The sequence below is a fragment of the Xiphophorus maculatus genome, chromosome 15 (assembly GCF_002775205.1).
Source record: "Xiphophorus maculatus strain JP 163 A chromosome 15, X_maculatus-5.0-male, whole genome shotgun sequence".
NCBI classification, from domain to species: Eukaryota; Metazoa; Chordata; class Actinopteri; order Cyprinodontiformes; family Poeciliidae; genus Xiphophorus; species Xiphophorus maculatus.
In genome coordinates, this window is record NC_036457.1 from 6,248,202 (window position 1) to 6,275,438 (window position 27,237).

Genomic DNA, 27,237 nt, shown 5'->3' on the forward strand with positions numbered 1-27,237 from the left:
TTCCTGTCTTTCCACATGAAGACTATGTGCATTGCATCTCGGCAAGTGTTTAAAAACAGTTTACAGGTTTTTAGTAACAGGCCTGCTGAAAAGGACATATCTGTGCAGAATATTTAAAATAAATGTGAAACTAATGTAGCCAAACCCAGATATGCTTCTGTAATGGTCTGTTCAGCAAAGAGAAAAGGCTATTAGAGAGATGTGTTTGTGTTGATGGGGAGAGATGACTGTAATGTGCATCCAGAGCAGGAGTAATATGATCAGCAGAGTGATGGTGCGATTAGTGAGTCAGCCAACATGAGCAGCTGATGTGCCATCAGCTGCTGGCAATCACGAGTTCAAGGATCTGCTTGACATTCTGAGTGGGCACTAGGAAATAGGTGACTTTCATTACTTTAGACATATATCAGAAAACAAGACAACCTGCCCATTTTAAATGTTCCCTACTTATTTTTGGTGCCATAATGTCTGGTTAAAATGGGACTGCAACCCTTACAACTCAATTTTGTTGATGGGATAAATTGTGAAAAAAAAAAAAAAAAATAATAATAAAAAAATATATATATATATTTTGCTTTTACATTTGATTTGTCTACAAGCACAAACCATTTTAATTAATTATTCCATCACAAAACAATTATCTGCTTGAATGAGATCTCCTTTTTCCTCTGTTACTTTGCATCAGAACAACACTGTTTCTAGTGTAAATTAAATTTGGGCTTCTTAAAAATAAATAATTATTTATTTGCATAAATAAATAAATGTTTATGCAAAACTAAACATTTTTATTAGAATTTTCTACTATATACCAACACAAAGTAGAATATGTTTGCATGCGTGGTTTTAATGTTTTTTTTCATCTGTAAAGTGTGACATGCGTTTTTAATAAACCTCCTCAATCAACCCCTTTTTGTTGCATCTACAGACCCTTGGGGAATGTCTTTAACAGCAAGAAATTGGTACTTTTGTCTATTTTTTGTCCCAAAAAAGCTCAGGTTCAGTCAAATCCTCTGTTCGGTCGTTTTGAAGATAAATGTTCAGGTGTTACTCCAGATTCTCGACCTATTTTAGATTTGTACTTTGACCAGGTTGTAGTCAAACAAAAATGTGCTTTGATCCAAAATGCTTTTTGTTCCTTATGCTTCAAACTTAAATGAGATATACCCTACAAACAGAAATAATTTCTGTGCTCTCTTTGTGTTAGTGCAGTTAATGCAGTTTTCCTGAAATTTCTTGTTTTTATTTTCAGATTTAGGTAATCGTTTTTGTGTCGTTTCCTGCAACTTAGTTTTACAGCATTGTTTTTTTGTTCAAAATTTTTTAAGTATTTTCTTGTTAATTTTTTTTATGTATATTTGCCTTATTTCAAACTTTTTTCTTTGTAGCATTATTCTTACATTGCCCTGCGTTTATAAAATAACGAAGTTATAATCTTACAATTTTTTGCTGCCACTTAAAAGGTCTTAAAAAAATTTTTATTTTAAATTTGTTGCATAATCCTGCTTTTCTTCTGGGTTTTGTGAAGTGTTTTATTACAAATTTAGTTTTTGTCAGTTATTTTATGTTTCTATGTCTTTTTATTATTTTTTTAATGTTACATTTTGTGAAATGTAGTTTTGCTGAAGTTGTACAGAGCCATTTTTGCCAAACACTATGATAGACTAGCAGAAAGTCTTGGATAGCATCTCAATCCAAACAAAAATAACTGACAAGAATAAAAAATAAGACTGTGATTCAGATAAATCTGTCAAGATAATGGGCACCAGGGGCCATTTTCTTTACCTTGCATACCCACACATTCTGAGAAGTGATGATAGAGGGGCTGTTATGGTATTTCAGATAAGTATGGATTTTATGAATCTCTGCCTCTTTTTCTCCTCTATCAATAGAGCCTATTAAGTTGCTGACATTAAGTCATTCATCAAAGTTTCCTGGCCTGTCAGTCTGATGTATTACAGTACGGCATAATGCTGTTCAGGTCTATGATCCTTAATTATTTTTGAAAATATCCTCCTGACTTTAGGCTTCAAGCTCACTTACTGTTGTTCCTCCATAAGGAAGGCCTTTCAATGTCTTTAGCTGTTGTCCAATCCATGTTTCCTACGAGGCCCTGCTGTACTAAATGCACTACTATTTTGTGGATAAGTAGGTGGGAAGTTACTTGCAAATTTTTTTCTTCATGAGTTGGTATTCCGAGTTGAGCTTTATCTTTTCTAACTCCAATAATTAGGTCCTTTGACTTTTCTTCAGCCAGTACAGATGAAGTTTGCAAAGAAATAATCCAATGAAGGACTTCCAATGAAAAGGTGACTTGAAGCCGAAAGATCCCTAAAAAAACCTAAGCCCCCTTTCAGCTCTACATTTACTGAAATGCATCATCAAATGGACTTAGGCTTGCTGCTGTTAATATTAAATAAGGTTGAAGTGGTGCTGGGATTCAGATGGTGAGACTAAGACCAAAAGCCCTGAAACCCAGTAATCAATGTCCATCAGTTGGTAAACGGCTGAGGACAAAGTGGAGAGCCGACAGACTTGCACTGATCAAAGGTGACTCATAATGTACATCTTTTAGTTTTAGTGAGGCTTTATTTAATCAAAGAATGGGAAACGTTAGAAAAAACTTTTCACTTTTCACCTGAGTGAAAAGTTTGCTCTCCTAAGAATAATTTTCTTATTTTTCCACCCCCTTGATTTTAAATTGAGAGCTTTACAGATTATTGTCAGGTCATGAAGAAGGACACCTGAAACTTTCCATGCATCGAATGATTTTTATTAGCAAATTAGAGTCCTGCTATAACCTGTTTAATACAGGCTGTTTGGGATTTTATTTAAAGTAGTAGTACATTAGGACCACACACACATCCTCTGACCTTCACTAGGCAGCAAACTTGGGCACCTCTTTGTTAAGCTTTTCAAAATACAGGAAACACAATCAATTTCCTGTTGTTCAGAATAATGTTCTCTTTATTGCAGCTGTGATTCATTTTATTTTTTCCAACGATGTGAAGATATTACAAAATGCAATTTTCTGTCATTCCACAACACTTATCTCTTTCAAGCAATGGCTAAATAGAAAGTTTTGAAAACTGTCCGTCTCTCACTTCTTTTGCAGTAGATTGGCAAGTTTCATCTTTAAAATATCATTTATTCTAAAAGGAAATGGAGAAGATTTGCGTTTTTTTTTTTAAGCCGAGTGCAGCTTTTTATTTCCGTAGAAAATGAGTTTCCCACCTGGAGTCAGGAGTGTCTGGTACCATGTCTTTATAACAGTAGCAGGTGTACCTACTGAGCAACTAAATGCTGACATATAGCCAAGGTGAAAGCGTTTTCGTCTTCTGCTTAGTTAAGTTCATAACTGAATCAAGTGTCTGAAATATCTCAGCAGGAGCCACAGAGTCGTTTAAAATTTATAAATGAAAATGAAAAAAGATGGTGCGATGCTTCTTAGCATTGCAACATTTATCAGGATGCAAAAGATGTGAGCTATTTATTTTGTGGGAAAGATTTTTCTTCAAACTAAACAATTGAAACAACTAAACAATTTTTTAAAGGCAAATTTCAATGTACCAGATGTGTTAAAGAAAAGTGACCAACTTTTCTTTAGTGTTTTGACGATGGGGGAAATGCTTTTTTTATGAGGCAGCTGTACTCAAGGTTTGCTTATGCAAGTAACATGAGATTCTACTGGCATCATGTACTTTTATTGCAAAGTAGGACAAGAAAATAGCAAATAATCTGGTTCTGTAGCAGCTATAAGAGACACCAATGCATAAACCACATTTACGCATTAAATGGATAAATGGGGTTCATGCATTTAATGCATAAACCCCATTTCACAGTAGATGGATACTGTGAATCCATGTATCAGAGTATGGATTACTAAACATATTACACAATAGATTTTATTGTAAATCCTGAACTCGACTCAATAATTATTACAGCTCTACTACAATGCATAAATCCAACAATTTCTTTAATATTTTCTGATGAAAAGCAGACAAAAGTAACACTGGCATTATCACATGTTGCTTTTTGTAGGCTTCTGTACAGTATATTAATTCCTCCATCCAATGGATGGACATACAGCTACTGTACAAATGGATACAAAAACATAAATTTCTAATATTTGGTATATTTGGCTGTTTTGGAAGCTATTTAATGTCTGTGCACAAAGCCTGACAAAAGCCAATCTCTAATGGGAAAGAAATGATAAAAACAGCAAAATAGCAATTTATCTTATGACTATTATAGCAAATGATTGTTGTGAAATAATGTTTTGTTCTGCTATTAGATGAAAATGGTTATCTAGATTTGGGCATTGGGAGGAGTGTGCTGTGTTTCTCATTCAGCACCATGACTGCAGTTTTTCTGAAAGGTAAATCAGAAGTAATGGGAGTAATCTATGGCGCTTTCATTTTGTGGTAGACTTCGGATTAATGTGACTAACCAAAATAGAGTTAATGCTGTCAGATCTGAACCATTTAATCCCATCAACAAATGGATTCAAAAGGTAATTAGACTCCTAATAAGTTTAGATCTGTCATGTGGGTCCTTTTAGTTAATCAATAAATGCTTGTCTACACCTTCTCCTGTGTTTCAGGATGAACTTTGGGTTTCTAATGTTCTGTTGTTTTAGCTTAATTTTCTACCAGACATACTGGTATTTTATCTATTCGCATGCTTTCCATTTCTGTTTAAATTTAGGCGTAAAATGACTTTTCAAGGTAAAATTCCCTCTTGTTTTGAGAAAACGAACAGACCTGGAGTTTGTGGTTGACAGTATCCTTGGAATTAGATATTTTCCTGTTCTCTATTTCAGCAATCACACTTCCACTTCCACTATCACTTCATGTTCAGTCAAGATAGTCCTGCTGCATGCACATCAGAGGGACAATGCTTGCAGAGCCCCATTATTGATCATTACTAATCATGTGTAATCATGTATGGCAACTGACAGCTGTATCTCTGCCTGAACCGTAGACATGAATTTCAGATGCAGAGCCTCATTCACTGCTTGAAGAGGCATGATGTAGGGTAGTGCAAAGGGGTTTAATGTAGCGAATATAATGTAAAGTCTGTCTGACTGGTTCATTTGTGCAGAATCCTTTAAGGATACAGGGGATATTAATCTGAAAGAGGTTGAACTTGGTGTATTCTGCTTTAGTTGAAGAATATTTCTTTGTCTGTCATTTGTTTACTGAGTCCTTAAACTCTTTGAGCCTCTGGGTTCACAGGGAGTGTTAGTGTTCTTTCAGCTGTATCCTCACTGTTAGTGTTTAGGCTTATACCACACGTTTCCTGGCTCCATGGCACAAAAACAACAAATCTTTAAAATGATGAATTATGTGTGGATTTTTGGTCCTCAGAGATGATGCTCCTTGCTGAAATGCAGGGTCGATTACTAGTGGAACTGTCAGTAGGCTATAAAGGTTTGCAGTGATTTTATTTAGAGTTGTCATGGAAAATTGTTAGTCAGTGCACAGGTGCATGTTCAGCTCAGTGTTGAACTCATTGTGTAAGGTGGTTTGCCTTGTTCAAGCTGTCATTGCAGAATGGTTGGTTTCAATTTATTTTTAAATTTAAGCATAAATTGGATTTATTCATATAACAACCTGCATGTATCACAATTTTGTCAGAAATGCACTGGGTAAGCCCTTTGTATTGTGTGGATTTGGATAGATGAATCCAGAATGTATTGCTGTTTTGACTTAAGACTTGGAAGCCTAAAATGTTATTGATGTTTAAGAAGGATTGAATGTGAAAAATAAAACCGTCTCCCTGTCAAAATGGCACAAATACATTATGCAGCTGCCAATTAGGCAAAAAAAAGGTTGTAAGCAATTTGTGTGTGACTCGTTTCTTTCACATCCACTGCGAATAAGGCTCCTTGATGTTTTTATAGAACATGTGTTTGACTGTATTCACAATATTATTTGACAAGTAGAAAGCAAAAAGGCAGGTTGATAAATAAAACCAAACAGCAGCTCTCAGCATGCAGAATCAAAAAATCTTTTGGAAGATGTGACCCTTTTTATAACTTATTCTCACCAGCTGTTAATATAAGTAATTTGCTAAGAGATTAAGTAGAAAATGTGTTGCCTAGTTGACTTTGACTGATTAACAATCTAAACTGTCATTTTTATAAAAATGTATGCAGATAACTTTGATTAAAAACTTGTCATGTATCCTCTTGTCCATCTTGGCTTAAATAAATGAAAAGAATTAATTGGTGTCTAATATTGTCAATCTGTTAAATAGAGGTAACTAAAAAATAAAATGAAATCATGAACACAAAGGATTCTACTGTAAATCTGTCCATCAAGATGATGGACAGATTGATGGGATTGCAGTTTGTCATACATAATAGTGTGAAATAAAGGGGGATCATGTTGCTTCTGCTGTGAAGAACATGTGAGAGCAGCTGTAGAGAGAGAGGAGGGGATTCTCCATCTGTCTGCTGAACAACTCTTGCTTGTGTAAATTAGATTAAGCTGCAAATTGATCTTTTCAGCTGAGAAAATAATTAAAGTAAATAAGCCAGCAAATAAAATACACAGATTGGGAAAAACAACTGTCAAACTTTTGAAGCGCTACCTTAACACTGCTAGGTTTTGCCCAGGGGAGCTCTGGAAATTTATTACATAAAAATGCGACAAACTCACCAGACCCTTCTCTTCCAACTCATCTGTAGGATGTTAGACTTGTCAAGGCTGTCGGTGTAAGGATTACCCAAACAATGTTAGACGAATGCTTTTAATAGTATGGTTGAGAGGTGCATTGTTAGCCTCCTATTTTTAGTATCTCTATGCTGTGCAGCCTCCTTTTTTAACAAGAATATGGGCTGAATTTGATTCCCAATTAGTATTTTTCCAAGAATATGAGAATTTTTAAGGTCCCACCAACTAATCATGGAACAGTTGACCTTATTATCTCATCTCGGCTCCAATGGCAGGTCACTGGTACAGTTACTGTGTTCCAAAGTATTCCACATTTAATCACGCTCCAGGCACAGACCTCAGTGTTTTTGTGATAAACTAGCAGAAAGAAAGTAACATAAAATTTTGATGAAGGAAAATGTTTTAAGCCCCTTTTGCTCTTACACCCCAAATTAAAATCTAGTGCAACCAGCTGACTTTACTAGTCAACTAATTAATAAACATGAATGAATCATGAAGAATTTACTCTGTATGACTTCAGCCGTTTGAAGTTTAAATAACAATTGAACATTTCAGAAAGTGCCGTTGATCATTGTGCAACTGGAAACCCAAATAGAACTAAGAGCTTTAGAGAAGCAGGTAAGAAGCTGTATCTTAACTCGAATGGTCAGAAGAGACAAAGGAAACTTTTTAATTAAATTCTGCACATCTCTGCTATCAAATATGGTGGTAGCAGCATCATGCTGTGGGAATTTTATGTGACAGAAACAGGGAAGCTGCTCAGTTGAGATGGATGGAGCTAAGATTATTAAAAAATGTTTCAGGCAGGAAGAGAAAAAATGAACAAACCGGAGGCTATTTATTTAGTTTACTGTTATTTTTGTTTTTTAATTATATTGCATTAAATCTTCAAATGACATAGTTGAGATGAATCAATATACATTATAAAGTAAAGTAAAGTAACATTTCTAAAATCATAAGCATGCCTCTTGAACACTGCTGTTAAGTGAGAGGCATGTTTATGATCTTTAAGAATGTGAAGCTTGATGGGTTTTCTGGGAAGATGATGTAGGTTTTCTAAATTTGGCTTTTCATAAATCGATGTTAAATTGACTCATCATGACAGATGAAACAACCATAATGTAATATTACACTGCACAACATGCGCACAAAGGAAAACCATGTTTATATCGGAGTCCAATTGTGTGTTTGCATGTGGAAGGTTTCATTTTTCCTGTGGCATTGGTGGTTAATGGAGCTGTCATTTCCTCTCTACACCAGCTTGAATGCTTTCCTGTAATGAGGCTGTCAATTTCCCTCTTGCCGACCAGAACGTTGCCCTCCCATCCGGCTCCGAGCCTCATGGGTCATTGCTGCAGCAATGTCGCTTAGACTTCCTAATGAGAAGGTCGCAGTCATTGTGCTGATGCCGTTTGGGGACCACAAGCTTGTTTCCAAACTCAAGCTCATATTAAAGCTGTGCTTCAAAGCTATTGTCACAGTTGAACTCATTCCTGCGCCTCAGAAAACTTGTTTTTAGATTTTTTAGATTTTTAGATAAAATTCTGGTTAAAAGAGTAGCAGAAGGGAAAACACAGTAATGGCCGGGTTAATTAACCGAAAAACAGAAGGTGAGGCTTATTACATAAAAGTGGATTTGGTTAAGCAAATGGCTAAGGGTTTAAAGTTAAGTGACCTATGTAGAGATAACTTAAGAGATGGACTCTGATTCTCATCTTGAGTGTAAATAATACATCTCTACAGTTTATTTGGAAATGAAAATCTTTAGCAAACTGTGCTTTGCAGACTTCTGTCACATTGGATAGAGAACCTCTACGGCTATGTTTAAATCTCATCCCAAAATCTTAATTTGAACACTTATAATTTGAGAGGTGGAACATGGCAACTAGAACTAATTTTTGAATGTTTACATAAGTCCAATGACTTTCTTTCTGGTTGAATCCTCAAATTGTTAAAATTTGGAAATGTTACTTCCTCGAAAAAGGGCCATTACAATATTGGATTCTGCAGACATGCACCCTAAATCAGGACATATAATCTGTATAATAAACTAGAAAAATAGGTCAAAATGTAAATTTACTTTAGATTTTAAATACTTTTAAAGACCTCCAGAACACAAGTATTCAAGTCTTACTCTTCAAGATTTACATCTCAGGTTTAAAAGAGTTACTAGAGGACTAATGTTAAATCAGCAAAAATAATTATGCTTCTATGCTTGCCTTTCTGTAGGACTTGCCATCTTTTCCACTTCTTTACTAAGACGTACTTAACCTTAGGCGGTGATTTGAAGGAAGCTTTTCCCTCCAGGCATTTTTGAAGAAATCTAATTTGTGTTGGAAATTGTATAAATGTATTGCTTCCGAAAGGAATAAGAAATCTGAGTTGCTTTATTTCAGTATTTAACATTTAATTACTGTTGTGGTAATGGCTCCATGTGAAATAACAATTTCCTGTTACAGATGCTAAATTCAAATGTTTTTTTTGATGTTGCTTAAAATAAGTGAATAAGACCTCATAATCTTTTTGTTACATTTCAAGTTCCTTTCAAATGAAAAACCTTCAATGCTGCAGATTTACTTGTATTTGTGTTGCTTGTGTTTAATAGCTGCAGAGGTTTATTATTGTGAATTGTGAGAACGCTGTGTATATATATATCCTCTGTTTGGTCCTGGTGCTTTACCACTGGTTTCCAGTGGACACAAAATAAACTATTTAGTTTTCAGCCAGTGTTTGTGACTTTACTAGAATCTCAGGTTAAACACAAATTCAAATGTGGATGCATTTGCATTTTCACAGAAATGCCACTTAGGGAGTCGAGACAAAATGCCTCATTTTCACTGTGTCAAAGTTGCTTTTTCAATTATTGAAGAAACTGCAGCTCAAACACTACAGATGAATCTGAGTACCATATACTGATATGTTCAAGTTCTACAGCTACACTTTCTTCATAGTTTGACAAAATATTTTCTTATAAGATCAGTTGCTACACGAGAAGAAGTAAACAAAAGATGTACAGTACCTATTCTTTATTAAAGATTCCTGCAACATTAAATGTGATACACTCACCCAACTTCATCCTTTAGTTCACCTGGAAAAATAAATTATATTCATTTTTGCTTTTACCATTTTAGTTTGTACAGTGTAACATTGATTATTCCAAAGACAGTAAAGATGCTGCAAAGTAAAGTTGTCAAATGCTGACTTTTTTTATTCTGTCTAATCAAATTAATGATTAGTTCTGCCACAAACAAAACACACCCACAATGATTCAGTATTTTAGAAGTGCAAATAATGCTACCAGCAGTGCTGTGCTGCAAGGATGCTGCAGAGTACTTTCACAGTCATGCTGAAAGCAGCAAGAGGCCACTTGCCCTGAACAGAAATACAATTTTGAAAACTGTCGGTGACATTAGACCAAGCTAGAAAAGAGTTTATGGGGTTTCTCTTGGAAACTTGATATTTATAAACTTTATTTTGAAACCAGTAACGTAGCATTTCATTATCTCTGTTGTCAACCAAACAGCTTCAGCTTAAATTTGCTCAGATTTCTGTTTTATTTTTTGTGCAAATTTGTTTTGAGAAAAAAAAAGTTGCAGATGTTTTATTATCATTAGGATATATGGACTGTGTTTAAGATACTTAATTTTTTATTTTATTTTAAAAACAGTATTCTTTTCCTGTTAATACTTTTAGTTGTCTGCTGAAAGACCTACATCCACCAAGGAGGAATACCATAATGCTATAACCCTGTAAATGCACCTAAGATTGATGTTTCTAAAATTATTTAAACCTATCGATTTGCTTTCAAAATATGTAGAAACATTTTTTTAAAATAAACTTACAGCTGCAGGTTTTAATATTGTACATTACATATTTAAAATTCATGTCTGAAAATGAGTAGGAAGAATCATAAGCTTATTAAATGATAAATTTTCACCTTATTTGTCCTCTTCTGTCTCACCACAACCATGTATGCATATGTAATCGCATATGCAAACATTTTCATGTGGCTGTAAATGGTCCAGGACAAAATTATATATTCCATTTACCTGAAAGTTGAAATAAAACTGAGGCTTTCTCAGAATTAACCTGATTCAAAATCCTAAGCAATGTCTCAATATGTTTGACCTTTAGAGCTCTAGAGGAATGTTAATTTTTATTGTCTAATTTTAGGCTTTATGATCCAACAGAAATTTTGAAGGTGGTTTGGGAAAAGGAGGGAAAAAAGATTATAATTGTAGAGTTTGGTAGTGAAACATGGAAAAAATTCACTTTAACTTCTGCTCAGTTGATGGGACCACAGCCATCTTTCCATAATTTTAAATCTCACTAGTTTCTAAACGATTAAGCACATCCAAGATGAATGAAAACTACATTGTTTCATACAGTTTTAATTAAAATGTGTTTAAAAACTTAGTGGAGCATATAACTTTTTAAATTTCGTTGTCCTTGTGACATTGACAATAAAGATTTATCTTACCTAACTTCGTAAACAGTGTGTAAGAAAGACGAGTAGAAATCTTAGCTGCATAATGTCAGATTGTAGAGAGAGTTGGAGATAATTGGTTTGGATTGTTGGATCAATTTTGCTGCTTCCACTAATTGGTGAGACGTTTCAGTCCATTGAGGTTAGAAATAGAATTTAAGCAAACTTTGAATGATGCTAACATTTCCTGTCATAAGGATGAAACAAAGATCTGTTGATCTCAGCTGCAGCTTCTGCTTGAAAATGAGAAACTTTGAATATTTCTCTAATTATTCCTGGGATATTTTTAAGTGACCAAGCATTCAGGTGGATAATCTGCAGACTTGCAATTTTCAATGTCTAACATGTTTATCTTTCTACAATTAAGTTGAAGTGGTAAATCATTGCATACTAGTGGAACATCTAAGCAATGCTGTGCCTAAATTAGCGTAACGGAAATTATGGCAATTTTGAAAAAGTTTTTTGATAGTTTTTGGACTAGGATGAGTTGTGTTGAAATTAGCATATTTGGCATAACTGCAATAACACTTTTTTTTGCATCACACAAGTCATGTAATCAGCAACCGGATGTAATAGTCTTGTTTTAAGAAGACAGAGCATATGTCATTGAGAGTAAAAATGTGACTGTTTAGGAGTTTAATAGTTATTCAAATTAAAATAGCTAAAGACATAACCCTAATTTTTACAATGCAGTAAAATATGCATGCTTGGTGGAATTGTAAGCATTAAAACATTGATATCTTGGGGGAGGTGATTAGTGAAACTACACTTTTATGAGCTCAACCGTTTCAGTATTTCATTTGCATTTCTAATTTTAGGAACGTTTGGGTTTCTTGTTGTTGGCAACATTATTCATTGCTTTATTTTTTTGCCTTCTGACTCCCACCACAGTGACAACTTAAGCACATTTTCATTCATTCCTTTGTTTTCTTTGACACTGTTGTCAGAAAGTACTTTACACTGCAACAAATGGGCAGTGTATGTGCATGTGTCAGAGTGACGGCGTGTGTGTGTGTGTGTGTTATCTCCCCATGACTTCCCTGAGGAATAACTGTCCAGAACATTCCCTGTGCCTGGTAATGGCATGCTGCTATCGGTCTCTACACTGCACTGAAAAGAAATGACTTTCCAACATTATGGCTTTCCTTGACTGCTCAAGCCTGATTCAGCAGCAACGAATAAAGCCTGAGCGACAAAGCTCAACACTCATGTCAATTCATTCTTTCATTAAAAGTTACTTGTTATGGTGTTTTTGCTTTATTTGACGTTATGTAGCAAATAATAGAAGCAGTAGTGAGAACAGCGTGTTCTAACTCTTATTTCATGTAATGTTCAGTCTGCTTACCCTTCATACAATTTTAATTTAAAAATTTTTTTCATATCATCTCTAAATTCTCTGTCTCTTGTGTAACGACTGTTGGAAATTGATTTGCTGGCTCCAAACGGCTTTCAGCATGAAAAGCAGCAACAACTGTACATTACTGCTTCATCCTGGGTAATTGCTGTGTAACTAGACTGGAAGTGGCTTTCCTTCTCCTCGGCTGTAGTTTTACTGCAGTGTGTTGTACATAAAAGACTGTCTTCCTACTCAAAGCTTATAAAGTAAGTATATGAACCTTTGTGATGAAGTCAATGTGCACTTCCTGTCTACAAATCCCTGAACCGACTCACTTGCTCATTTGCAAAGTGCTTTCTGAAGCACACCTTGTTAAAACCTGCTTGTTAAAATCTGATCTCCCTCTGAGGGAGAATATATACCATGCATCTTTTGTACATGATGGCAACTCAAAATGCCTCATTTATCTTAAAGGAGAGAAGCCTCAAGAGATAAACAAGTCTACAGAGGAAGATGGGAACACAGAAGGATGCAAGAGTGGTATCTGGCTGCTTTGCCATCACACACTCAGCTTTTAGGTGGCCTGTCAAACCAATCAATGGCAGTATTCAGTCCAAGCTTGAAAAAGTAGACTCTCTCTACAATAGCAGAAGAAACCTGTTTGACCACCTTGAATATTAACATTGATGGCTTCCTTTTATTTCTCTGCTTTTACCTGCAGAAAGTAATCGATAGTAGATAAAATGGGCCAGTCAGTTTAGGCTAAAGGTTATGGGTAAGTATAAGGTATCGATCTGTTTTATTTATCTCAGGTAGAATATGTGCAAGTTGTCTCAACTCTAATTGGTTCTCAGAGATGTTTTGTACAAATGTTTTCTGGTTTATTATATTTCAGAACTCTTAATTGGCTTACTGGGCCCTTGGGTCGTCTTGTGTCTGGAAGTTCCAAAGAAAATGAGCAGTGATGTTAATTTATATAAAAAGACATACTGCAGTGTTTGGAGTAAGAAAATCACTATAACTTAATAGGTCATCCTTTAAAAGATAAAGAGCAAAGTGTAGGAAGCTATTTGCATCTTGAGAGCTACTATTATAAAGAATCTATTGTACAAATAAAAACAGCCAGTGGGTAATTAATTACAGGTGCTGAATGCTACATATTGTTTTTCTCCTATGGGACGTTTTAACAGGTTGTTTCAGGAATAAAAGTGAGGTCCGGTAAAATACATACCATACATCTGGAAAGTATTTGCAGCAATTCACTTTTTCTATATTTTGTTTGATTAAAGCCTTAGTCCAAATTTTATCAAAGCTCTTTTCTCTACATGCAAATGCCCCATTTTGAATTTTGAGTGATTTGCAAATTCATTATCAATGGAAAATAAAGTTATTTTTCATTAATATAGAAAATAACATACATTTTTGACATTTTCTCAAATTCTCTATCGATCTGGTGACATATTTTGGACAATTATCTTGCTAAAACACCCAATAGTGACTCATTTTCACTTTTTTTTTGGCAGAGTCCATATTTTTAAATATCCAGCTATTTCAAATATTTGAGCAAGCCATAATTCCCAGGGTCTTTGGAGAAGAAATGAGATTTAAACAAAGCCCCCAGCATGCCAGAGCCTCCACCAGACACAGAAGTGTGCATGAGTCATTTTTAAATGGATCCCATTGGAGTGTTTGTTGTCAAATATTAAATTATTTTCTAATCAAAGCAAATAATTCAAATTAGCATCCCAGTAAAGTTGAACAAACTCCTCATGTTGCATTTGTTAATTGGCATTTAAAAAGATTACAAACAAAACACCCATGTATAAATGTTTGTTTCCATATGAACGAGGAAAATGAACAGACTAAAACTTTGAGACAAGTGGCAAATTATCCAGTACTGTTCACATCATCTTCTTACTTCCATTGAGGCGGGGCTCCATAAAAATGTTGGATTTAGTCTTTGATCTTTCCCTTGTAAACATTTTTTCCTTCTTTGGCAGATGTTTTTTAAAAAGTGAGAACAAGGGAAGAAAACATGAGCAAAGTAAAGAAATGTACAGAGGAAAAAGAAACGCCAAGAAGAGCCAGCGAGATGATCTTTTACTGAAATTTCAGCCTTTAATTCCACAAAGAGCTGGCCCTTTTGACAGCTTCTCAGATCTTAGTTTTCTCTGGTGCATGTTGAAACGGCATCCACCCTGCTTCCCAGAGTCGGGGTTACAAGACCTCGTGTCACGTCCATCAAAACTGGTCTGTCATTCTTTAGTGCTGCCAGTGGGCTTTGATCAGACTCTGACTGCATCACATCTAACAGAAGCCAGATGTCTGTCCTTCACTGCTTTGCTATCAATGATGTGGAAATTTTAAATGATCTGAAGATAAATGAAGGACTAAACAATGCAGGGTTTTTGTATGTAAGTCTGGCTCTTTTAAAACAACTTTTTAAGGGATGTTGTGTCTCAGCCTGGTCTGATTATTTTAAGAGATGATAGAACATAGTTTACACTCATCTAAAGGCTTTGCATAACTTTTTTTGGACATGTTTTGTTTATAGAAATGAACCTTCGGCTTCAACCTTTTATTATTATTTTTCAACACATATCTGTGGGGATTTAAATAAGCATTTACTTTCTTTTTCTTCTAGTCTAGAGAGCACTTTGAGGACTCTCTGGGCCATCTTCAGAAATAATGAGTCCCATTTCCAACACCCACACACCACCTCCTTTGCTTTCATACAGACTAAGGTTTAAATTAAATCTGACAACTTATCAAGTTGAAGTATTTTGTTACAGCCATGCTTTCAGCGCAGTGAGACTTGACTGGAAACGGTGTTGCCATTCATGACACAGAACAGAGAATGTTTCAGGTTACTCATTAAGCAAATGTGAACTTGATTGGTTTGGTGTATTTAGTATAAAGTATTAATATAAGCTGAAATATATTAGAACCATTCTTTTTTTAAAAAGTCGTACATATTCATCTTGTGGTTGAAATATTTGTAGTTGTTTTGAATGAATGTGTGGAGACAGTGTCAAGTTGATACGCACGGCTGCATTGTAATAAACTACAAATGCTTCTCTGCACGTTTTTATCTGAGGTTTGGGGAGAGACGAGAATAAGAAACTTATTGCCAAACATTCTGCTGTAGAAAAATAATTGTCAATGATAATGTTGTTCTGAAAGATTTTAAGATTAATGAGATATCAACAAGCTTCAAGAAGAGTCCTAACAAGCCCAAAATGAGTAAGGCTTTGATTTCCTTCCTTTGTCAAGGTTTTTGTTGTGTCTGGAGCTCTTTACATTTTAGCTGAGATAAAAAGGTTTTAATGAGTGCTCTGTGCCGATTCACTCAGTTTGTGCAGCAGGGGAGCACCAGTTCTAAACTAATGAATTTAGCCAACAAGTGCTGATGGAAAAAGGGGAAAAAACAATTCTCTGGAGGGAAAATCCTCTCTGCTTCTCATTGTTGGTTTTACTTTTTTAATGCAGTTTCTCATAAATCACTTTTTTGAATTGGCATTAATGGTCAAGTTAGCAAAGGAACTATTTAATGTGACAAACTTTAAAACTGCATGTAAGCCTTTTCTTCAAAAGGAAGTAGGAAAACAGTTCTTCTGTAAATTGCACAAAAGGAAATAATGCATGCAGTAAAAAGTCATGAAAAATAAAAACATGTATCTATTCTCTGATATGTTTTGTATAAACATCATTATGCAAATGCAATTCCCACCATGACACGTTGCTGCCAGCACCACCAAGTCAATTTTATTTGTACAGTACATTTCAGTAACAGGGCAATTCACAGTCCTTTACATGATTAAAGTAAATAAGCCAACCAAGCAAAGCATTATATTACAGTGGAAAAATAAAATGACAGGCAGAAAAGCAGACAATTTATGTTCCAGTTATTAATCAAGGAAGATTGTGTTCCTTTAATCTTGATTTAAAGGAACACACTGTGTCAGTATTTTTGCAGTTTTCTGGATGTTTGTTCCGCATTGGAGGAGCATAAAAACTGAATGCTGCTTCTTCATACTTGGTTCTGATTCTGGGGATGCAGAGTAGACTAGAACCAGAAGACTTGAGAGCTCTGGAAGGTTGATATAACAAATGATATTAAATGCATGTTGGGACTAAACCATTCAGTGATTTATATACTAAATCATTGGCTCTGAGAGTGCCACTGTGAAACTTAATTTTCTTATCAAACTGAGGACTTTGGAAGGTGAAAAGTTTCTAATTCAGCTCAGACCCAAAATCTTTAAATGTCTCCAAGAAAGCTGAAGATGAGGAATTTTTTTAAGTGTCAGTGAGTTCAAGTATACATGCAAATCAACGAAGGAATCACTTGATCAGAAGAAGATATTTTTAAAAGCTTTTCAGAGTCCAGTACAAAAGCTGTAGAGTGATCTGAAGAGGGCTGTGATTAAAAAAAAATCTGTTTAATCGTGGTCTCTTTTCTTTACAGCACACAAATCGTGACTTTTACACTTTAGGATCCATAGAAGACTCTGGTGTTCCTGCTGACAAACCAGACTCAAATAGTTAAATTACCTTCACTTGAGGTCAAGTTCTCCAGACACTTTCATTCATTTTAATAATTTCATCTGATTAAAAAGAATGTCCATTCATTTTAATCAGATGGGATGAATTTTAGGCTTTACGATCCAACAGAAATTTTGAAGGTGGTTTGGGAAAAGGAGGGAAAAAATTATAATTGTAGAGTTTGGAAGTGAAACATGGAAAAAATTCACTTTAATTTCTGCTCAGTTGATGGGACCACAGCCATCTTTCCATAATTTTAAATCTCACTAGTTTCTAAACGATTAAGCACATCCAAGATGAATGAAAACTACATTGTTTCATACAGTTTTAATTAAAACGTGTTTAAAAACTTAGTGGAGCATATAACTGCGTAAACAGTGTGTCAGAAAGACGAGTAGAAATCTTAGCTGCATAATGTCAGATTGTAGAGAGAGTTGGAGATAATTGGTTTGGATTGTTGGATTGCAATTTTGCTGCTTCCACTAATTGGTGAAACGTTTCAGTCCATTGAGGTTAGAAATATAATTTAAGCAAACTTTGAATGATGCTAACATTTCCTGTCATAAGGATGAAACAAAGATCTGTTGATCTCAGCTGCAGCTTCTGCTTGAAAATGAGAAACTTTGAATATTTTTTCTAATTATTCCTGGGATATTTTTAAGTGACCAAGCATTCAGGTGGAGAATCTGCAGACTTGCAATTTTCAATGTCTAACATGTTTATCTTTCTACAATTAAGTTGTGTATGCTAACATTGTATTTTAATGTATTTTTCCCCTCCTAATATGTGCACTAGGGATTTAATGGATGCAACAACCCTTATATAATTGCATCTTGAAAAAGTGTGGACTCATGTAAAGCTTGCAGTGTGAGATTCTGACTGTTGTTCTTAACTTGTCTGTATATGGGATTCTGATGGGTAATCAGTACAAACTGGGCTTTTTTGTATCGGCTCCATCTGGGATTCACATGTACCTAATTACTCCAAGCCTCCAGTGATTCCTTTTTATTCTATCATAGCAGATTTGCATCCAAAACCTGAAGGACATTGGTACCTTGTGGAATATGACAGGCCCACTTTAGTTATTTGCCACATTGCACATTTTTCAGAAAAAGAGCATTTCTCCAATAGATGGAATAGAAGCTGTGTAATTTCAACATGTTATGCAAACCACCTCTGTGCTCAAATAGTTTATTATTTTGGTGTTTTGCAGGGTTTTGATATGTCACGATCTCAATTTTAATGAATAATTGGGATAGTTTCCTTTTTTATAAATATGGAAAAATAAAACAAAATTTTGTGGCTGTGTGGGGAGTTCACACTTACTCTTGCTTGTTGAGGGTAAAGACTCCATTTCTCATTACACACTTGACCTTAACTTGAAGCTTAGTGATGGCGTCATTGTAAATTTTAAAGTCCTTTGAATTAAATCTATAAAACTACAAGCAATCAATGAAACCAATTAAAAAGAGGACCAGACTGAGTTATGAGGCCACACATTACACTTTAGTTTGTGACTGTTCTTCAAGGGTAAACCTGATCAACAGACCATTAAAAGGGTCACAGTCTTTGAGCAGGCCTCTAAACCAGCACCCCTTCGCTGATAATGAGAAGAATTGTTTTTAGAAAGAGACAAAGGACTAAATTACACTGAGAATTGGCTAAAAACATGGCTTGACACTTGGAATGAAAGCAATTGTTCTCTTGGGATTTCAACAGGGATGGATTTCCAGATTTGTTTCCAACGGCAATCGGTGCCCTTTCTCAACTTTCATGCAGAATATTACTCATATTCACTTCCTGTGACTGTAGTTGAACTCTTTCAAATTTGCATTATTTATTATCATGCAATTATGACCAATTAGAATTGTTTTGTTTAGGCTTACTGACAAGTTTTTGTTCACCGTCCAGTGGTATGGACAACCTTCTAATGTCAGACAAACATCAATCTTCTTTAAATTGTTTTTTTTTTTTATTGGCTAACTTTACAATCATTCACTATTTTTAGTGAATGATCTAGCAAGGTTGCCCCCAGTGTATTAGAGACTAAGCCTGACCAATTTAGAAAAGAATGAACTAGAATTTCACTGAACATCTCTTGATTCAGGGAGGATGACTACAAATGCATGCCACACTTTTCAGATTTGTATTTCTAAAACAAACTTAATATCCAGCATAGCCTTTCTTATATTCCGCAGTTAGTACTCCGTGTTGGTCAATGTCTAAAACATCAGTTACGCTTATTGCAGTTTGCAGTTATGGGAAAATAGAGCTCAATACGTAAAAAAGCTTTACAACAAACTTGGGGTTTATTTTAAGCAGATTTTAAAAATTAATTTTGCAGGTGTTCAAGTCTGCATTTGTATTCAGAATAGAAAACACTTTTCAAGGTTGTCGAAGTCATACACACCATTATGCAGATTTAAAGAATCGTTATTTTTCCACAGGCCACTCTAGATGAATTGCACGGCATTCATTGTGACAAATTATCACGTTTCTCTCCCTAATCTGCTCCACACCGTTGCTCAAATTACAGCCTTTCTCTCATTTTATCAAAGTCAAAAAGTGAAAGATTGTTGATGTTTTTCCCCTCCATCCATACGCAAATTGATCAACTACAGTTAAATGGTTTGCAGCTCTATTTTTGCAAAGACAAATCTTAACATTCACTTGAAAAGCCTGAAAAATGACTTTGGGGTGGGATCAGCTGTGGTAAAGCCATCCTGTTGTCATTATGCTTCCATTAAGAGTCGCGTCGCCCTGCTGCCAGATGCATCGGGCTGAAACCAGCAGGACTCATCATCGCTGTCACACAGCCGCTGCTTCTGACCTTCAGACGTGAACCTGTGCTCTCCTCAGGCGATCAGTTTTACCACCTCACTGATGAGTCATTACACCCACTCTGAAAACCTCAAGTCATTTTTTGTGTGACGGTGTGCACTAACATGACACACACACACCAATTTTTGATGGAAGTCACCACATTTAATATATTTGCAGCTAATTTTACCTTTGCCTAGTTGGCATGGTAATTCTTGTCTCACATGAAGAAGGATATTGTCTTGCATGAGATGTGAATAAAGTACTTTTATCTCAAATTCTCAGGGAAGCATAATCACAATATTGGTGTGCTCAGACTTGAGCAATTTCCATTTGAAAAAAGATTTGTAATCTGGACTTCACTATTGTACATCTGAATACAAAATATGCATTTAATTTTCTAGTAATTATATATTGTGAAAATGTAATTCATATTTTTACATATTAAATCTGATTAGTGATATGCGACAGTAACAAGACATTCTTTCAGGTTAAAATGATAACCTTTTTTATAACCTTCAAATAGTTGGACATTAAAATATCCACAAATTGCAGTGACTACATTGTCTTCATGGAGTAACTGAATTAATGACTTAAAATGCTAATTTTGTAGACAATTAAATAAGATTCATTAATAAAACATTACACTGGTACATAGTAGAATTTTGAAGACATTGTAAACAATTTAGAAATAATTTCGAAAGCTGTAATTCGGAAAAACAAACCCTAAAAATTTGGCTTCATCTCCTTCAAGTCCTATGTGGTGACAATACATATTGTTTGATTTTAAAACCAAACTCAAAAGAATCTCCTGATGATGAAGAGGTGATCAGGAATTGGTTCTGGGTATGATAAAACTTAAGCGTATGGTAACAAACGGGGCTGGGTGATTTTTTTTTTTTTTCTAGCAGCTTAGATCATGACACTTATCTAAGCTGCTAGAAATAAGGACGTTAATCAAATTTTCTAAATTAGGTTTAGAGGTTAAAAATAAGATTATGTAAAATTCACATGCTTTTCTGAGGATGTTGGCTATTCATAGACATTCTGGTGAAGAGACTGCTGTCCTTTGAGTGTGCATGCAAATGGCCATTTAATGATTGCTTGAATTTGGCTGCTATGTGTTTTTAATTGAATATGTATGTAATTATATGTGAATTTGAAGATGAATTGCATGTTAATTTCAATTGAACTGAATATGAATCTTTTTAAAATGCATGTACACAAGTTGCATTAGTTTTATAGGAATAAGTTGCAATAAAAACAGAATGTTTTGTCTCTACTTCAAAGTCTTGTGGTGGTTCTAAGAACGAAGATGGTCTGAAAGATTTTAAAAAAATCTAGGCTCTATTAGAAAAAGTGCATTCTAAAAGGAAAAAAGTTGCTTTTCATTTTGCAGCATAAAAGGATATTATGAGCTCATATTTTGGACTTAGTATGTAGCTAAAATTCCAGTTTGCTAAAATAATTTTAATATATATTTATAAATTCATGAAATACAGAGCGACATTTCATAAAGGGGCTTTATTCTTGCATCTGAAGGAAAAACAAACTCCCCACACACACTGTTCTTGGATAATTTTTAGCAAAAAGACTAATACAATGCTGTACAATGCATATAATGAATAAATAAAATCTCTGGAATGAGTTTTGGGAGTCCTAATCTTAAAATTGTGTGAGATTGTAATGTGGCTTACAGTGAAGAAAGTGTTATATGTGGCTTTACAGAAACCTTTAGGCTCTGACTCTAGGAGGCAGGAAGCTGTGGCAGGAAGTTTTAAATTGTAGAAAAACGCTGATGTCAGAAAGTAACTCCTCCCTTAATCTTCAATGGTGTATTTAAGCTCATAATTTATTTTTTGCTTTCACTAAACAGCTGAAAGATAAATTGTTCTTATGACTTTAAAAGATTTTTTCATTGGATTTTCCTAAGCTATTGTGGATATTAAAAATGGAATAACTCGGACAGAAATATAATGCAGCTGTAATTGCAGCTATAAAACCTTCCATCTTTTCTGGTTGCTCTCAATAATTGCACTCTCCTATTCCATAGTCCTTTTGTGGGCTCTTGACCTTTTGTGAGTGTTGTAAGTGCCATTGAAAGCACTGAGAAACATGCTGCAATCAGTTGATTGAGCAGGAACTTATGAAGATAATTTGCAGATGTACTAATGTTTTAATATTTTTATTTTTGTTTGAAGTTGAGGTGTACTTAAACTTGCCACAGTTTTTTTTAATCACCTGGAGAATAAAATGTGAGCCTACACACACACACCCACACACAATTTTATCTTCATAAGCAGCTGGATTTCAATGATTATGAGGATATTTGTTGTGATAAATCCTCTTGCTAAAACTCAGATTTTGAGTTTCTTCACAGATTATGAAATAGAGTGCACTCAGTGTCCATGCTGGCAGTTTAAAGTGGGCTACAAGTTTGGCTGCAGTCGTGATTTCACTGCTTGGATCTGCCTGTAGCATTTCTTTTGAGAACCTCTCTTAAGATGTTGTGTAACCAAGCATTTGGTGAGTCAGCCTATTATTTATACTGAAATTAGAGGAAAAGCATGCCCTACATTTGACAAGGGAATCATAAGAACTTGTTGGTTTGAAAATTCGGAGTAAGAAATGAAGTATGCAAATGTGGTTTGTAGTGCAGTCTATTTGATTGCTAGTTGTGTCTGCTTGTTTTCAGCCATTGATCAGGCAGCATGTGCAACCTCATGGCTCAGAGGAGCTAATTTTCTTTTCTCCACTAAAATGCAGTGCCTAGGTAGGTAGCACAGCTCAGAAATTGTTGGCCCTTGTGGCCATGGCTGACATTTTCTCTCTCAGCAGGATGTATACCTGCTTCATTATGAAGACAGTCTGTCTTCTCTCTCACAGATTTTCCTTTGTGCTCAGAAAGGCTAATTGCAGCTGTTTCAGGGTCAGGGAGTCAGAGGGGGGCTGCTTTACACTAACATGTCCTTTTGTTGGCCTGCACTGCATGAATCTGAGAGGGCATGCTAGGCTTCAGACTAAGCTGTAGGTTGTTTTGGCATCTTGGCATAAGTTTATATGACCAGCTGAGGAGGCCATTATCTTTTCAAATGCCCTTATTGGGTAAATTAGTTGATGTAGAAACTGACAGCCAAGCAACTCACATATGAGAAAATTTTGAAATTGTATATTGGCTTAGAAAAAATATTCACGGCCCTAAAATTTTGTCACATTTTGACAATGTACAACTTGAAACATATTCTGGGGTGTTTGATGGGCAATCTTAAAAAGTTGCTTAATTGTGGAGTGAAAATAAAGAGAATAAAAAGATCTAACACTATGGTGTGGTCTTTGTATTTAGACTGGTCAATACTTTGTAGACCCGTCAGTTTTGCAAATGTAGAAATGTTTTCCCCAAAATGAATGCTCAGTCAGATTGGATTTAAAGTATCTGTAATCATCGCTTTTCTGGTTTCCCACAGATTTTAAGTTGAATGCAGAGCTGAACTTGGACTGGGCCATTCAAGCACATGCTCTAATTCAAACCACCCCACTGTAACTCTGGCTATAGATCTGGGGTTTATTTGCTACTGGAAGGTGAAGCTCTCCATCAAAATTTTTGTCGCCGCAAACGGGTTTTCTTCCAGGGTTGCTTTTCTCTTCCTCTCGCATGAAACAGCTTTTTGCCTTTACAAAATGAAGTGTTTAATTAATTTCTCATTAGTTTGTCTTATTTATTTTCTGTTGTAATTTGCAACACGCTCGCTGTGCAAAGCTGTTTTGGTGGAAAGAAATAGATCGGTCATGACAGCAGAAGCCATTAAAGTCATTTGAGCTTTTTTCCCCTCACCATCAAGGTCCCTAGAATCCTATAATCATACTGATTGTGAAGCGCAGCGTTTAGCAGCCTGTGCCTCTGCTTGTCCAGTTGGGCTTCTTTCTTGGACAACAAAAGACGAGGAGAGTAAGAGCAGTCTGATGGTCAGTGAGGTAAAAGTGGAATGCTTTTCTTTTAAATCTCACCCTGGTTGGAAGTATCTGAGTTGAAAAGTGAACAAAATGTGCTTTTGAGCTTTTGTTCTGTAAATTACCCCTTTTTTAATCCTGAGAAATGTATTTATCAGGCTAAGAAACTACATAATATCGTGTAATTATAACTACAAGCCCTTTTTAATCAATCATGGTAAAATAAGCTTGTTTAAACTTGGAATAAAACACTTAACTATCACCTGGGTTTTTTCCCCTTTTATTTCTGAGCATCATTATAATGTTGTTCAGCCATCAAACACATTTTTCTTTGACTCATTCATGCATATTTGAGAAATCCTTGAATCTGTCATTCTCATTTTCAACGACATGTTCAGAAAACATTAAAACATCATGCAACAGAATATCATACAGAAGAATCTCAAGCAGAAAACAGAAAAATATCATAAAACAGAGAAAAAAAAATACAAATACAACCATGATCATATTGACTAAACATGCTATAATACACATAAGTCAACAATTTTTAAAACCAGGTACATTGCTAGCTCATATGACCTGTTAAAGAGCTAGCACAGATACAAGTGAGTGAAGAGAACTTTCTCCACACGGTGACTGGACTTAAAAAAAATTGCTGAAATCTTCCACCATCCAGAGGGAGTTTGGAGTAGAGCTGCTGCTCTTTCACACCAGAATCAGTTGTTGTGATGGTTTGAGTACCTTTACATCTCCTGGGCACCTCTTTTTGGAAGATTTTCCAGCAATTTCCCAAAGGAAGAAGACCCCAGAGTGGATCTAAAACTCTGGGAGGAGACTAAAATAATCTGTTTTGGCTTGGGGACAAATTTGGAAAGTATCACTGAGAATAAATATATATTGGTTTCCCCCATAGACCTGACAGGCACAGGAGGCAGATTTGATGTAGTAGGTTCAAAAACTTTACAACAATTTTATGTTTTGTCAGAAAAAACTAGAAAATACTTCTGACATGGTTGCAAAAGTTCGCTGAGGCAACGTCCTGGATAAGTGGCATCTACAGAAGTTGAGAAAGAAACCATGTTTTCAGTTGTGAAAGCTAAATTTTAGTGGTGACTATTTTCATGACTATACACTATGAGGAAAAAAATATGAACTACTTCATTAGTGTAACAAAAAAATGACACATTTTCTGTTGGTTAAATATATCGTACAGTAATTGTCTATAGCAGCGTGCTCTACTGTTTACTGGCTTTCACATTATATCCCTAAAGCTTAAAGGGTCACAACTCTGCAGAAAATGTACCATCCAACACATTTGGTGAGACCCCAGTGAATCTGAATGTGTTCTCATTAAGAGCTTGTTGTATGCATGTCCGAGTGTGCACATGTTTTTGTTCCAATGAAATTTATTTTGATCAAGTGCACTTGAGGGAGGAAAAAAAACACAGATCCCTTTCTCATCCTCAGAGGTCAGCATTTGATTCAGGGTTTAAATATAGCTGCTGAGTGGTGTGTTAGTTTGCGATAGCTGTCTCCAAAGCGACCATCTTCTCACTTCCCACTCTCTGACGCAGACAAAAAGCATCTGTGCAGAGAGGCGGTGTCAACCTTGCAATCAAAACCAAAGTACATCAAAGTATCATCTCAGTACTTCAGTACAAAGTGGGAATGTTATTAAGTGGGAATGTTATTCTACATCTGTGTGCTCATTAAAGGGCCACAAGCATGAACTGTTCAACTGAAATCCATCTTATATCACAAGAATGCCCGTATCTAAGCTACAAATCTCAGTTTATGTGATAGTTCTGTTTGCTTATCGCTATGAAATGCTAGTACTCTGTAACTAGAGAGGTCCAATTTAATTAGGACTGTGTTGTATATCAGAGCAAAGGCAATTGAGTTACAGATTACTCTGTATATGAACACTCCAGATGCTGGAACAGAACTTTGATTTCAGAAGTTAATCCAGTTCAAAAGCCGAGAGGCTGAAGGGTATCATTGTACGAAACAGAGCTAAATGAATCCAAAGATGAGGGTAAAAAACAAATAATGTTTACATTAATGAAATCTAAGGTGTTGGGGCCTGCTTTGATTTGAAGTGTTTATTTTTTATTGAAAAATCTCAGGGTATATTTAATGTCAGATCTATTACCTGATATTCTCGCTGGACAAAAATAAGAACACAGAGAGACGGTTAAATTTCTTGCAATTGAACGGAGAACTCTGCCCAGGGACATCTCCTTATCTCTGTCTCTGGACCAGTTCTAACATGCTCCTTTGCAATTGCATATTTATTACATTGAGGCGTGGTTTAAGTTACAAATCATTTGCATAGAAGGTGGGGCAAACACAAAAAACAGTTGTCAACACAGAGTCAATCACAAGTCACTGCTTAAACAATGGTGCCATTCTGCATTTCCAGTTTCTGAGATTCTCTGGATCAGCTCCTGTCCCCCTCTAGGTTGTAAACTTCAGTTCTCGTGTCCCTCTAGGTCATAAAACTTTGGCCCTTAGTCTTTGATGTCTCCTGTTAGGTGTCACTCTTATCTCCAGGCCATCTGTCTCCCAATTCGGCTTGCTTCCTGCTGCTAAAGGCACACACACTCCAAGAGCAGACCATAGATTCTCACAGTCCTAAGTATTTATATTTGTAATTAAAATAAAAACCTATCAGTAACTCATGAGCTTGGTACTAAAACAACAAATGAATATGAGAGGTAGACATGGTGCAGATGTGAGATGAAAAATTTTCCCATAAGGAATATAAATGTCTTTGTTTTGGGCTTTGTGTTAGCCACCTGTACTCTGCCTCATGCAATATCTACGTCTGCACAAACCAAGTAAGTTGTGTTTCTAGACGGTATTGTTTTGATAGTCTATGTTGCTATTGTTTTTAATGAGAATAAAGTCCTCAAATTAAATTTGGACGGTCTATTTACGGCTTAGCAACGCATAATATGTATTGTGAACTAAACGACTTTCATTTAAGATGAGTTCCCACCGTTTATCATCCATCTTTGATGAAATCTTTAGTCACAGGAGAAAATTTCTCTTTATGAGCTTGTAACAGTGTTCTGTGGTCTCAGTGGGAAAAGTAAACTGACCACAAAAAAAATGACTGACGATAAATATGAAGCGATGACAGACATTTTCCTTCTACAGGTGCCTCTTTTTCCTCTCCCTCCATTTAACATCAAATAAGAGAACTATATTAAAATTCATTCATTGATTCACACGATTTTTATCAGGTTCTTTACTTCCCTTTTGATATATCATAACTTGTTCGCATTAAATGTGGCTCTGATCCCCATATGGAGTAGTTGGCTCTTATGAAACATTTCTGAAACAAAGATTTAATAAAAATCTTATGCTGGGAGATGATGTTTAATGGCGTCGCATAATCACAGAAAGCCAGCAGGACACAC

At 35.4% G+C, this 27,237-nt stretch overlaps 1 protein-coding gene across 3 annotated transcripts in view; it reads left to right on the forward strand.

The window, feature by feature from the left end:
- Positions 1 to 27,237, forward strand: part of LOC102236760 (regulator of G-protein signaling 6-like) — a 77,641-nt gene that overhangs the window by 27,343 nt on the left and 23,061 nt on the right. The window lies entirely within an intron of this gene.